The sequence below is a fragment of the Hydractinia symbiolongicarpus genome, chromosome 14 (assembly GCF_029227915.1).
Source record: "Hydractinia symbiolongicarpus strain clone_291-10 chromosome 14, HSymV2.1, whole genome shotgun sequence".
Classification (NCBI taxonomy): domain Eukaryota; kingdom Metazoa; phylum Cnidaria; class Hydrozoa; order Anthoathecata; family Hydractiniidae; genus Hydractinia; species Hydractinia symbiolongicarpus.
In genome coordinates this window covers 8,110,919-8,122,277 of record NC_079888.1, presented here as the reverse complement: position 1 = coordinate 8,122,277, position 11,359 = coordinate 8,110,919, and the positions used below count along the sequence as shown (strand labels likewise).

General features: G+C 43.5%; 1 non-coding gene across 1 annotated transcript; it reads right to left on the bottom strand.

The window, feature by feature from the left end:
* Nucleotides 1-1,402: 1,402 nt before the first annotated feature.
* Nucleotides 1,403-1,474, bottom strand: Trnar-ccu (transfer RNA arginine (anticodon CCU)). The gene has a single exon. It is a non-coding gene; the product is annotated as a tRNA-Arg (tRNA).
* Between the last annotated feature and the right edge of the window lie 9,885 nt (nucleotides 1,475-11,359).

Here is an 11,359-nt window from a genome sequence, read left to right as displayed (position 1 = left end):
AAGGGATGATTTATCTAAAATTGACTAAACCATATTTGAATGCTTTCAAGTCATTTCTTCGACATTTGCCAGGTTTATGGCAGCACTCACACTCAGAAGGAGGCTTGGCGACTTCCACGGCGCGTTGGTAATACAATCCAAAGTCTATCAGAAAACGCCAAACGTGGGCCTCGAACCCACGACCCTGAGATTAAGAGTCTCATGCTCTACCGACTGAGCTAACCAGGCTGATTTGTTATTAGGTGCCGCCATTAAAACCGCCCTGGACTGACGCAACAATCGACCACACCAAAAATTACTTAAAATTTGGCCACCCGCGTATTCCTACTGTTTGGGCTGGTAAAAGGTTACGTGACTGGAAACAGGTTCAGCATTGTTAGCTTTCTTTGACGTAGACGTGGTACAGAAGCAGACGAGGTGGCCGAGTGGTTAAGACGATCGACTGCTAATCCATTGGGCTCTGCCCGCGTGGGTGCAAATCCCATCTTCGTCCAACATTCAGTTCTATGATGTAATGGTTCGCACTCTGGACTTTGAATACAGCGATCCGAGTTCAAATCTCGGTAGCACCTGAATTTCTTTTACAACTCTGATTTAATGTTTTGTTTAAGGGACACGTGAGGGAAGTGATGATTTATCTAAAATTGACTAAACCATATTGGAATGTTTTGAAGCCACTTCTTAAACTTTTGTCAGGTTTATGGCAGCACTCATGCTTAGAAGAAGACTTGGCGATGTCCACGGTGCGTTGGTAAGGCAATCCAAAGTCTATCAGAAAACGCCCAACGTGAGCTCGAACCCAGGACCCTGCGATTAAGAGTCTCCTGCTCTACCGACTGAGCTAGCCGGGCTGAGTCGTTGTCAGGTGCCGCCATTAAAACCGTCTTGGAAGGACACAGTAATTGAACACAGCTAAGGTTACTTAAAATTCGGCCACTCGCGTACTCCTACTGTTTGGAATGGTAAAAGTTTGCGTTACTCGAATCAGGTTCCGCAATGTTAGCTTTCCATAAAGTAGACGTTGTACAGAATCAGACGAGGCGGCCGAGTGGTTAAGGCGATGGACTGTTAATCCCTTGGTCTCTGCCTGCGTGGGTGCGAATCCCATCTTCGTCGCACATTCGGTTCTATGATGTAATGGCTCGCACTCTGGACTTTGAATACAGGAATCAGAGTTCAAATCTCGGTAGCACCTGACTTTCTTTTACAACTCTGATTTAATCCTTTGTTTAAAAAACACGTGAGGGAAGGGATAATTTATCTAAAATTGACTAAACCATATTTGAATGCTTTTACGTCACTTCTTCAACTTTTGTCAGGTTTATGGCAGCACTCATGTTTAGAAGGAGATTTGGTGATTTCCACGGCGCGTTGGTAATGCTATCCAAAGTCTATCAGAAGACGCCCAACGTGGGCTCGAACCCACGACCCTGAGATTAGGAGTCTCATGCTCTACCGACTGAGCTAGCCGGGCTGAGTCGTCATAAGTGCCGCCATTAAAGCCGTCTTGGACTTACGCAATAATTGACCACACCTAAGATTACTTAAAACTCGGCCACTCGCGTACTCCTTCTGTTTGGGCTGGTGAAGGGTTACGTGACTCGAAACAGGTTCAGCAATGTTAGCTTTTCATAAAGTAGACGTGGTACAGAAACATACGAGGCGGCCGGGTGGTTAAGGCGATGGACTGCTAATCCGTTGGGCTCTGCACGCATGACTTCGAATCCCATCTTCGATGCATATTCGGTTGTATTGTGTAAGGTTAGCACTCTGGACTTTGAATACAGGAATCAGAGTTCAAATCTCGGTAGCACCTGACTTTCTTTTACAACTCTGATTTAATCCTTTGTTTAAGAAACACGTGAGGGAAGGGATAATTTATCTAAAATTGACTAAACCATATTTGAATGCTTTCAAGTCATTTCTTCAACATTTGCTAGGTTTATGGCAGCGCTCGTGCCTGACTTTATTTTTCAACCCTGACTTAATCTTTTGTTTAAGAAATATGCGATGGAAGGGTTGATTTATCTAAATTTAACTAAGCCATATTTGAATGATTTCAAGTCATTTTTTAACATTTGCCAGGTTTACGACAGCACTCATGCTTAGAAGGAGACTTGGCGACTTCCACGGCGCGTTGGTAATACAATCCAAAGTCTATCAGAAAACGCCAAACGTGGGCCTCGAACCCACGACCCTGAGATTAAGAGTCTCATGCTCTACCGACTGAGCTAACCGGGCTGATTTGTTATTAGGTGCCGCCATTAAAACCGCCCTGGACTGACGCAACAATCGACCACACCAAAAATGACTTAAAATTGGGCCATCCGCGTACTCCTACTGTTTGGGCTGGTAAAAGGTTACGTGACTGGAAACAGGTTCAGCATTGTTAGCTTTCTATGACGTAGACGTGGTACAGAAGCAGACGAGGTGGCCGAGTGGTTAAGACGATCGACTGCTAATCCATTGGGCTCTGCCCGCGTGGGTGCAAATCCCATCTTCGTCCAACATTCAGTTCTATGATGTAATGGTTCGCACTCTGGACTTTGAATACAGCGATCCGAGTTCAAATCTCGGTAGCACCTGAATTTCTTTTACAACTCTGATTTAATCCTTTGTTTAAGAAACACGTGAAGGAAGGGATAATTTATATAAAATTGTCTAAACTATATTTGAATGCTTTCAAGTCATTTCTTCAACATTTGCTAGGTTTATGGCAGCGCTGGTGCCTGACTTTATTTTTCAACCCTGACTTAATCTTTTGTTTAAGAAATATGCGATGGAAGGGTTGATTTATCTAAATTTAACTAAGCCGTATTTGAATGATTTCAAGTCATTTTTTAACATTTGCCAGGTTTACGACAGCACTTATACTTAGAAGGAGACTTGGTGATTTCCACGGCGCCTTGGTAATGCTATCGAAAGTCTATCAGAAAACGCTCAACGTGGGGCGCGATCCAACGACCCTGAGATTAAGAGTCTCATGCTCTACCGACTGAGCTAGCCGGGCTGATTCGTCATAAGTGCCGCCATTAAAGCCGTCTTGGACTTACGCAATAATTGACCACACCTAAAATTACTTAAATATGGGCCACTCGCGTACTCCTTCTGTTTGGGCTGGTAAAAGGTTACGTGACTCGAAACAGGTTCAACAATGTTAGCTTTCCATAAAGTAGTCGTTGTACAGAAACAGACGAGGTAGCCGAGTGGTTAAGGCGATGGACTGCTAATCCATTGGGTTCTGCCTGCGTGGGTGCGAATCCCATCTTCGTCGCACATTCGGTTCTATGATGTAATGGCTCGCATTCTGGACTTTGAATACAGGAATCAGAGTTCAAATCTCGGTAGCACCTGATTTTCTTTTACTACTCGGATTTAATCCTTTGTTTAAAAAACACGTGAGGGAAGGGATGATTTATCTAAAATTGACTAAACCATATTTGAATGCTTTCAAGTCACTTCTTCAAATTTTGTCAGGTTTATAACAGCACTCATGTTTAGAAGGAGATTTGGTGATTTCCACGGCGCGTTGGTAATGCTATCCAAAGTCTATCAGAAGACGCCCAACGTGGGCTCGAACCCACGACCCTGAGATTAGGAGTCTCATGTTTTACCGACCGAGCTAGCGGGGCTAATTCGTTATTAGGTGTTGCCATTAAAGTCGTCTTGACTTACGCAATAATTGACCACACCCAAGATTACTTAAAATTGGGCCACTCGCGTACTCCTACTGTTTGGGATGGTAAAAGTTTGCGTTACTCGAATCAGGTTCAGCAATGTTAGCTTTCCATAAAGTAGTCGTTGTACAGAAACAGACGAGGTAGCCGAGTGATTAAGGCGATGGAGTGCTAATCCATTGGGCTCTGGCCGCGTGGGTGCGAGTCCCATCTTCGTCGCACATTCGGTTCTATGAGGTAATGGTTCGCACTCTGGACTGAGAATACAGCGATGCGACTTAAAATCTCTGTAGCACCTGACTTTCTTTTACAACTCTGATTTAATCCTTTGGTTAAGAAACACGTGAGGGAACGGATAATTTATCTAAAATTGACTAAACCATATTTGAATGCTTTCAAGTCATTTCTTCAACATTTGCTAGGTTTATGGCAGCGCTCGTGCCTGACTTTATTTTTCAACCCTGACTTAATCTTTTGTTTAAGAAATATGCGATGGAAGGGTTGATTTATCTAAATTTAACTAAGCCGTATTTGAATGATTTCAAGTCATTTTTTAACATTTGCCAGGTTTACGACAGCACTCATGCTTAGAAGGAGACTTGGTGATTTCCACGGCGCCTTGGTAATGCTATCGAAAGTCTACCAGAAAACGCTCAACGTGGGGCGCGATCCAACGACCCTGAGATTAAGAGTCTCATGCTCTACCGACTAAGCTAGCCGGGCTGATTCGTCATAAGTGCCGCCATTAAAGCCGTCTTGGACATACGCAATAATTGACCACGCATAAAATTACTTAAATATGGGCCACTCGCGTACTCCTTCTGTTTGGGCTGGTAAAAGGTTACGTGACTCGAAACAGGTTCAACAATGTTAGCTTTCCATAAAGTAGTCGTTGTACAGAAACAGACGAGGTAGCCGAGTGGTTAAGGCGATGGACTGCTAATCCATTGGGTTCTGCCTGCGTGGGTGCGAATCCCATCTTCGTCGTACATTCGGTTCTATGATGTAATGGCTCGCATTCTGGACTTTGAATACAGGAATCAGAGTTCAAATCTCGGTAGCACCTGATTTTCTTTTACAACTCGGATTTAATCCTTTGTTTAAAAAACACGTGAGGGAAGGGATGATTTATCTAAAATTGACTAAACCATAATTGAATGCTTTCAAGTCACTTCTTCAAATTTTGTCAGGTTTATAACAGCACTCATGTTTAGAAGGAGATTTGGTGATTTCCACGGCGTGTGGTAATGCAATTCAAAGTCTATCAGAAATCGCCGAACGTAGGGATCGAACACACGACCGTGAGAGTAAGAGTTTCATGCTCTTCCGACTGAGCTAGCGGGGCTAATTCGTTATTAGGTGTTGCCATTAAAGTCGTCTTGACTTACGCAATAATTGACCACACCCAAGATTACTTAAAATTGGGCCACTCGCGTACTCCTACTGTTTAGGCTGGTGAAAGGCTACGTGACTCCAAACAGGTTCAGCAATGTTAGCTTTCCATAAAGTAGACGTGGTACAGAAGCAGACGAGGCGGCCGAGTGGTTAAGACGATCGACTGCTAATCCATTGGGCTCTGCCCGCGTGGGTGCAAATCCCATCTTCGTCCAACATTCGGTTCTATGATGTAATGGTTCGCACTCTGGACTTTGAATACAGCGATCCGAGTTCAAATCTCGGTAGCACCTGAATTTCTTTTACAACTCTGATTTAATCCTTTGTTTAAAAAACACGTGAGATAAGGGATGATTTATCTAAAATTGACTAAACCATATTTGAATGCTTTCAAGTCACTTCTTCAACTTTTGTCAGGTTTATAACAGCACTCATGTTTAGAAGGAGATTTGGTGATTTCCACGGGGCGTTGTTAATGCAATCCAAAGTCTATCAGAAAACGCCCAACATGGGCTCGCACCCACGACCCTGAGATTAACAGTCTCATGCTCTACCCACTGAGCTAGCCGGGCTGACTCGTTAACAGGTGCCGCCATTAAAACCGTCTTGGACTTATGCAGTAATTGACCACACCTAAGATTACTTAAATATGGGCCACTCGCGTACTCCTTCTGTTTGGGCTGGTAAAAGGTTACGTGACTCGAAACAGGTTCAACAATGTTAGCTTTCCATAAAGTAGACGTGGTACAGAAACAGACGAGGCGGCCGAGTGGTTAAGGCGATGGACTGCTAATCCGTTGGGCTCTGCACGCATGATTTCGAATCCCATCTTCGATGCATATTCGGTTGTATTGTGAAAGGTTAGCACTCTGGACTTTGAATACAGGAATCAGAGTTCAAATCTCGGTAACACCTGACTTTCTTTTACAACTCTGATTTAATCCTTTGTTTAAGAAACACGTGAGGGAAGGGATAATTTATCCAAAATTGTCTAAACCATATTTGAATGCTTTCAAGTCATTTCTTCAACATTTGCTAGGTTTATGGCAGCGCTCGTGCCTGACTTTATTTTTCAACCCTGACTTAATCTTTTGTTTAAGAAATATGCGATGGAAGGGTTGATTTATCTAAATTTAACTAAGCCATATTTGAATGATTTCAAGTCATTTTTTAACATTTGCCAGGTTTACGACAGCACTCATGCTTAGAAGTAGACTTGGTGATTTCCACGGCGCCTTGGTAATACTATCGAAAGTCTATCAGAAAACGCTCAACGTGGGGCGCGATCCAACGACCCTGAGATTAAGGGTCTCATGCTCTACCGACTGAGCTAGCTGGGCTGATTCGTCATAAGTGCCGCCATTAAAGCCGTCTTGGACTTACGCAATAATTGACCACACCTAAGATTACTTAAATATGGGCCACTCGCGTACTCCTTCTGTTTGGGCTGGTAAAAGGTTACGTGACTCGAAACAGGTTCAACAATGTTAACTTTCCATAAAGTAGACGTGGTACAGAAACAGACGAGGCGGCCGAGTGGTTAAGGCGATGGACTGCTAATCCGTTGGGCTCTGCAATACAGGAATCAGAGTTCAAATATCGGTAGCACTTGACTTTCTTTTACAACTCTGATTTAATGTTTTGTTTAAGAAACACGTGAGGGAAGTGATGATTTATCTAAAATTGACTAAACCATATTGGAATGTTTTGAAGCCACTTCTTCAACTTTTGTCAGGTTTATGGCAGCACTCATGCTTAGAAGGAGACTTGGCGATTTCCACGGCGCGTTGGTAATGCAAATCAAAGTCTATCAGAAAACGCCAAACGTGGGCTCGAACCCACGACCCTGAGATTAACAGTCTCATGCTCTACCGACTGAGCTAGCCGGGCTGTTTCGACATAAGTGCCGCCATTAACGCCGTCTTGGACTTACGCAATAATTGACCACACCTAAGATTACTTAAATATGGGCCACTCGCGTACTCCTTCTGTTTGGGCTGGTAAAAGGTTACGTGACTCGAAACAGGTTCAACAATGTTAGCTTTTCATAAAGTAGACGTGGTACAGAAACAGACGAGGCGGGCGAGTGGTTAAGGCGATGGACTGCTAATCCGTTGGGCTCTGCAATACAGGAATCAGAGTTCAAATTTCGGTAGCACCTGACTTTCTTTTACAACTCTGGGTTAATGTTTTGTTTAACAAACACGTGAGGGAAGTGATGATTTATCTAAAATTGACTAAACCATATTGGAATGTTTTGAAGCCACTTCTTCAACTTTTGTCAGGTTTATGGCAGCACTCATGCTTAGAAGGAGACTTGGCGATTTCCACGGCGCGTTGGTAATGCAAATCAAAGTCTATCAGAAAACGCCAAACGTGGGCTCGAACCCACGACCCTGAGATTAACAGTCTCATGCTCTACCGACTGAGCTAGCCGGGCTATTTCGACATAAGTGCCGCCATTAACGCCGTCTTGGACTTACGCAATAATTGACCCCACCTAAGATTACTTAAATATGGGCCGCTCGCGTACTCCTTCTGTTTGGGCTGGTAAAAGGTTACGTGACTCGAAACAGGTTCAACAATGTTAGCTTTCCATAAAGTAGACGTGGTACAAAACAGACGAGGCGGTCGAGTGGTTAAGGCGATGGACTGCTAATCCATTGGGTTCTGCCTGCTTGGGTGCGAATCCCATCTTCGTCGCACATTCGGTTCTATGATGTAATGGCTTGCACTCTGGACTTTGAATACAGGAATCAGAGTTCAAATCTCGGTAGCACTTGATTTTCTTTTATAACTCTGATTTAATCGTTTGTTTAAAAAACACGTGAGGGAAGGGATGATTTATCTAAAATTGACTAAACCATATTTGAATGCTTTCAAGTCACTTCTTCAACTTTTGTCAGGTTTATAACAGCACTCATGTTTAGAAGGAGATTTGGTGATTTCCACGGCGCGTTGGTAATGCTATCCAAAGTCTATCAGAAGACGCCCAACGTGGGCTCGAACCCACGACCCTGAGATTAGGAGTCTCATGTTTTACCGACCGAGCTAGCGGGGCTAATTCGTTATTAGGTGTTGCCCTTAAAGTCGTCTTGACTTATGCAATAATTGACCACACACAAGATTACTTAAAATTGGGCCACTCGCGTACTCCTACTGTTTGGGATGGTAAAAGTTTGCGTTACTCGAATCAGGTTCAGCAATGTTAGCTTTCCATAAAGTAGTCGTTGTACAGAAACAGACGAGGTAGCCGAGTGATTAAGGCGATGGAGTGCTAATCCATTGGGCTCTGGCCGCGTGGATGCGAGTCCCATCTTCGTCGCACATTCGGTTCTATGAGGTAATGGTTCGCACTCTGGACTTTGAATACAGCGATGCCAGTTAAAATCTCTGTAGCACCTGACTTTCTTTTACAACTCTGATTTAATCCTTTGTTTAAGAAACACGTGAGGGAAGGGATGATTTATCTAAAATTGACTAAACCATATTTGAATGCTTTCAAGTCACTTCTTCAACTTTTGTCAGGTTTATAACAGCACTCATGTTTAGAAGGAGATTTGGTGATTTCCACGGCGCGTTGGTAATGCTATCCAAAGTCTATCAGAAGACGCCCAACGTGGGCTGGTACCCACGATCCTGAGATTAGGAGTCTCATGTTTTACCGACCGAGCTAGCGGGGCTAATTCGTTATTAGGTGTTGCCATTAAAGTCGTCTTGACTTACGCAATAATTGACCACACCCAAGATTACTTAAAATTGGGCCACTCGCGTACTCCTACTGTTTGGGATGGTAAAAGTTTGCGTTACTCGAATCAGGTTCAGCAATGTTAGCTTTCCATAAAGTAGTCGTTGTACAGAAACAGACGAGGTAGCCGAGTGATTAAGGCGATGGAGTGCTAATCCATTGGGCTCTGGCCGCGTGGGTGCGAGCCCCATCTTCGTCGCACATTCGGTTCTATGAGGTAATGGTTCGCACTCTGGACTTTGAATACAGCGATGCGAGTTAAAATCTCTGTAGCACCTGACTTTCTTTTACAACTCTGATTTAATCCTTTGTTTAAGAAACACGTGAGGGAAGGGATAATTTATCTAAAATTGACTAAACCATATTTGAATGCTTCCAAGTCATTTCTTCAAGATTTGCTAGGTTTATGGCAGCGCTCGTGCCTGACTTTATTTTTCAACCCTGACTTAATCATTTGTTTAAGAAATATGCGATGGAAGGGTTGATTTATCTAAATTTAACTAAGCCATATTTGAATGATTTCAAGTCATTTTTTAACATTTGCCAGGTTTACGACAGCACTCATGCTTAGAAGGAGACTTGGTGATTTCCACGGCGTGTGGTAATGCAATTCAAAGTCTATCAGAAAACGCTCAACGTGGGGCTCGAACACACGACCGTGAGAGTAAGAGTTTCATGCTCTACCGACTGAGCTAGCCCGGCTGATTTCTTATTAGGTGCCGCCATTAAAGCTGCCCTGGACTGACGCAACAATTGACCACACCTAAAATTACTTAAAATTGGGCCACTCGCGTACTCCTACCTTTTTTGCTGGTGAAAGGCTACGTGACTCGAAACAGGTTCAGCAATGTTAGCTTTCCAAAAAGTAGACGTGGTACAGAAGCAGACGAGGCGGCCGAGTGGTTAAGACGATCGACTGCTAATCCATTGGGCTCTGCCCGCGTGGGAGCAAATCTCATCTTCGTCCAACATTTGGTTCTATGATGTAATGGTTCGCACTCTGGACTTTGAATACAGCGATTCGAGTTCAAATCTCGGTAACACCTGACATTCTTTTTCAACTCTGATTTAACCTTTTGTTTAAGAAACACGTGAGGGAAGGGATGATTTATCTAAAATTGACTAAACCATATTTGAATGCTTTCAAGTCATTTCTTCAACATTTGCTAGGTTTATGGCAGCGCTCATGTTTAGAAGGAGATTTGGTGATTTCCACGGCGCGTTGGTAATGCTATCCAAAGTCTATCAGAAGACGCCCAACGTGGGCTGGTACCCACGATCCTGAGATTAGGAGTCTCATGTTTTACCGACCGAGCTAGCGGGGCTAATTCGTTATTAGGTGTTGCCATTAAAGTTGTCTTGACTTACGCAATAATTGACCACACCCAAGATTACTTAAAATTGGGCCACTCGCGTACTCCTACTGTTTGGGATGGTAAAAGTTTGCGTTACTCGAATCAGGTTCAGCAATGTTAGCTTTCCATAAAGTAGTCGTTGTACAGAAACAGACGAGGTAGCCGAGTGATTAAGGCGATGGAGTGCTAATCCATTGGGCTCTGGCCGCGTGGGTGCGAGCCCCATCTTCGTCGCACATTCGGTTCTATGAGGTAATGGTTCGCACTCTGGACTTTGAATACAGCGATGCGAGTTAAAATCTCTGTAGCACCTGACTTTCTTTTACAACTCTGATTTAATCCTTTGTTTAAGAAACACGTGAGGGAAGGGATAATTTATCTAAAATTGACTAAACCATATTTGATTGCTTCCAAGTCATTTCTTCAAGATTTGCTAGGTTTATGGCAGCGCTCGTGCCTGACTTTATTTTTCAACCCTGACTTAATCATTTGTTTAAGAAATATGCGATGGAAGGGTTGATTTATCTAAATTTAACTAAGCCATATTTGAATGATTTCAAGTCATTTTTTAACATTTGCCAGGTTTACGACAGCACTCATGCTTAGAAGGAGACTTGGTGATTTCCACGGCGTGTGGTAATGCAATTCAAAGTCTATCAGAAAACGCTCAACGTGGGGCTCGAACACACGACCGTGAGAGTAAGAGTTTCATGCTCTACCGACTGAGCTAGCCCGGCTGATTTCTTATTAGGTGCCGCCATTAAAGCTGCCCTGGACTGACGCAACAATTGACCACACCTAAAATTACTTAAAATTGGGCCACTCGCGTACTCCTACCTTTTTTGCTGGTGAAAGGCTACGTGACTCGAAACAGGTTCAGCAATGTTAGCTTTCCAAAAAGTAGACGTGGTACAGAAGCAGACGAGGCGGCCGAGTGGTTAAGACGATCGACTGCTAATCCATTGGGCTCTGCCCGCGTGGGAGCAAATCTCATCTTCGTCCAACATCTGGTTCTATGATGTAATGGTTCGCACTCTGGACTTTGAATACAGCGATTCGAGTTCAAATCTCGGTAACACCTGACATTCTTTTTCAACTCTGATTTAACCTTTTGTTTAAGAAACACGTGAGGGAAGGGATGATTTATCTAAAATTGACTAAACCATATTTGAATGCTTTCAAGT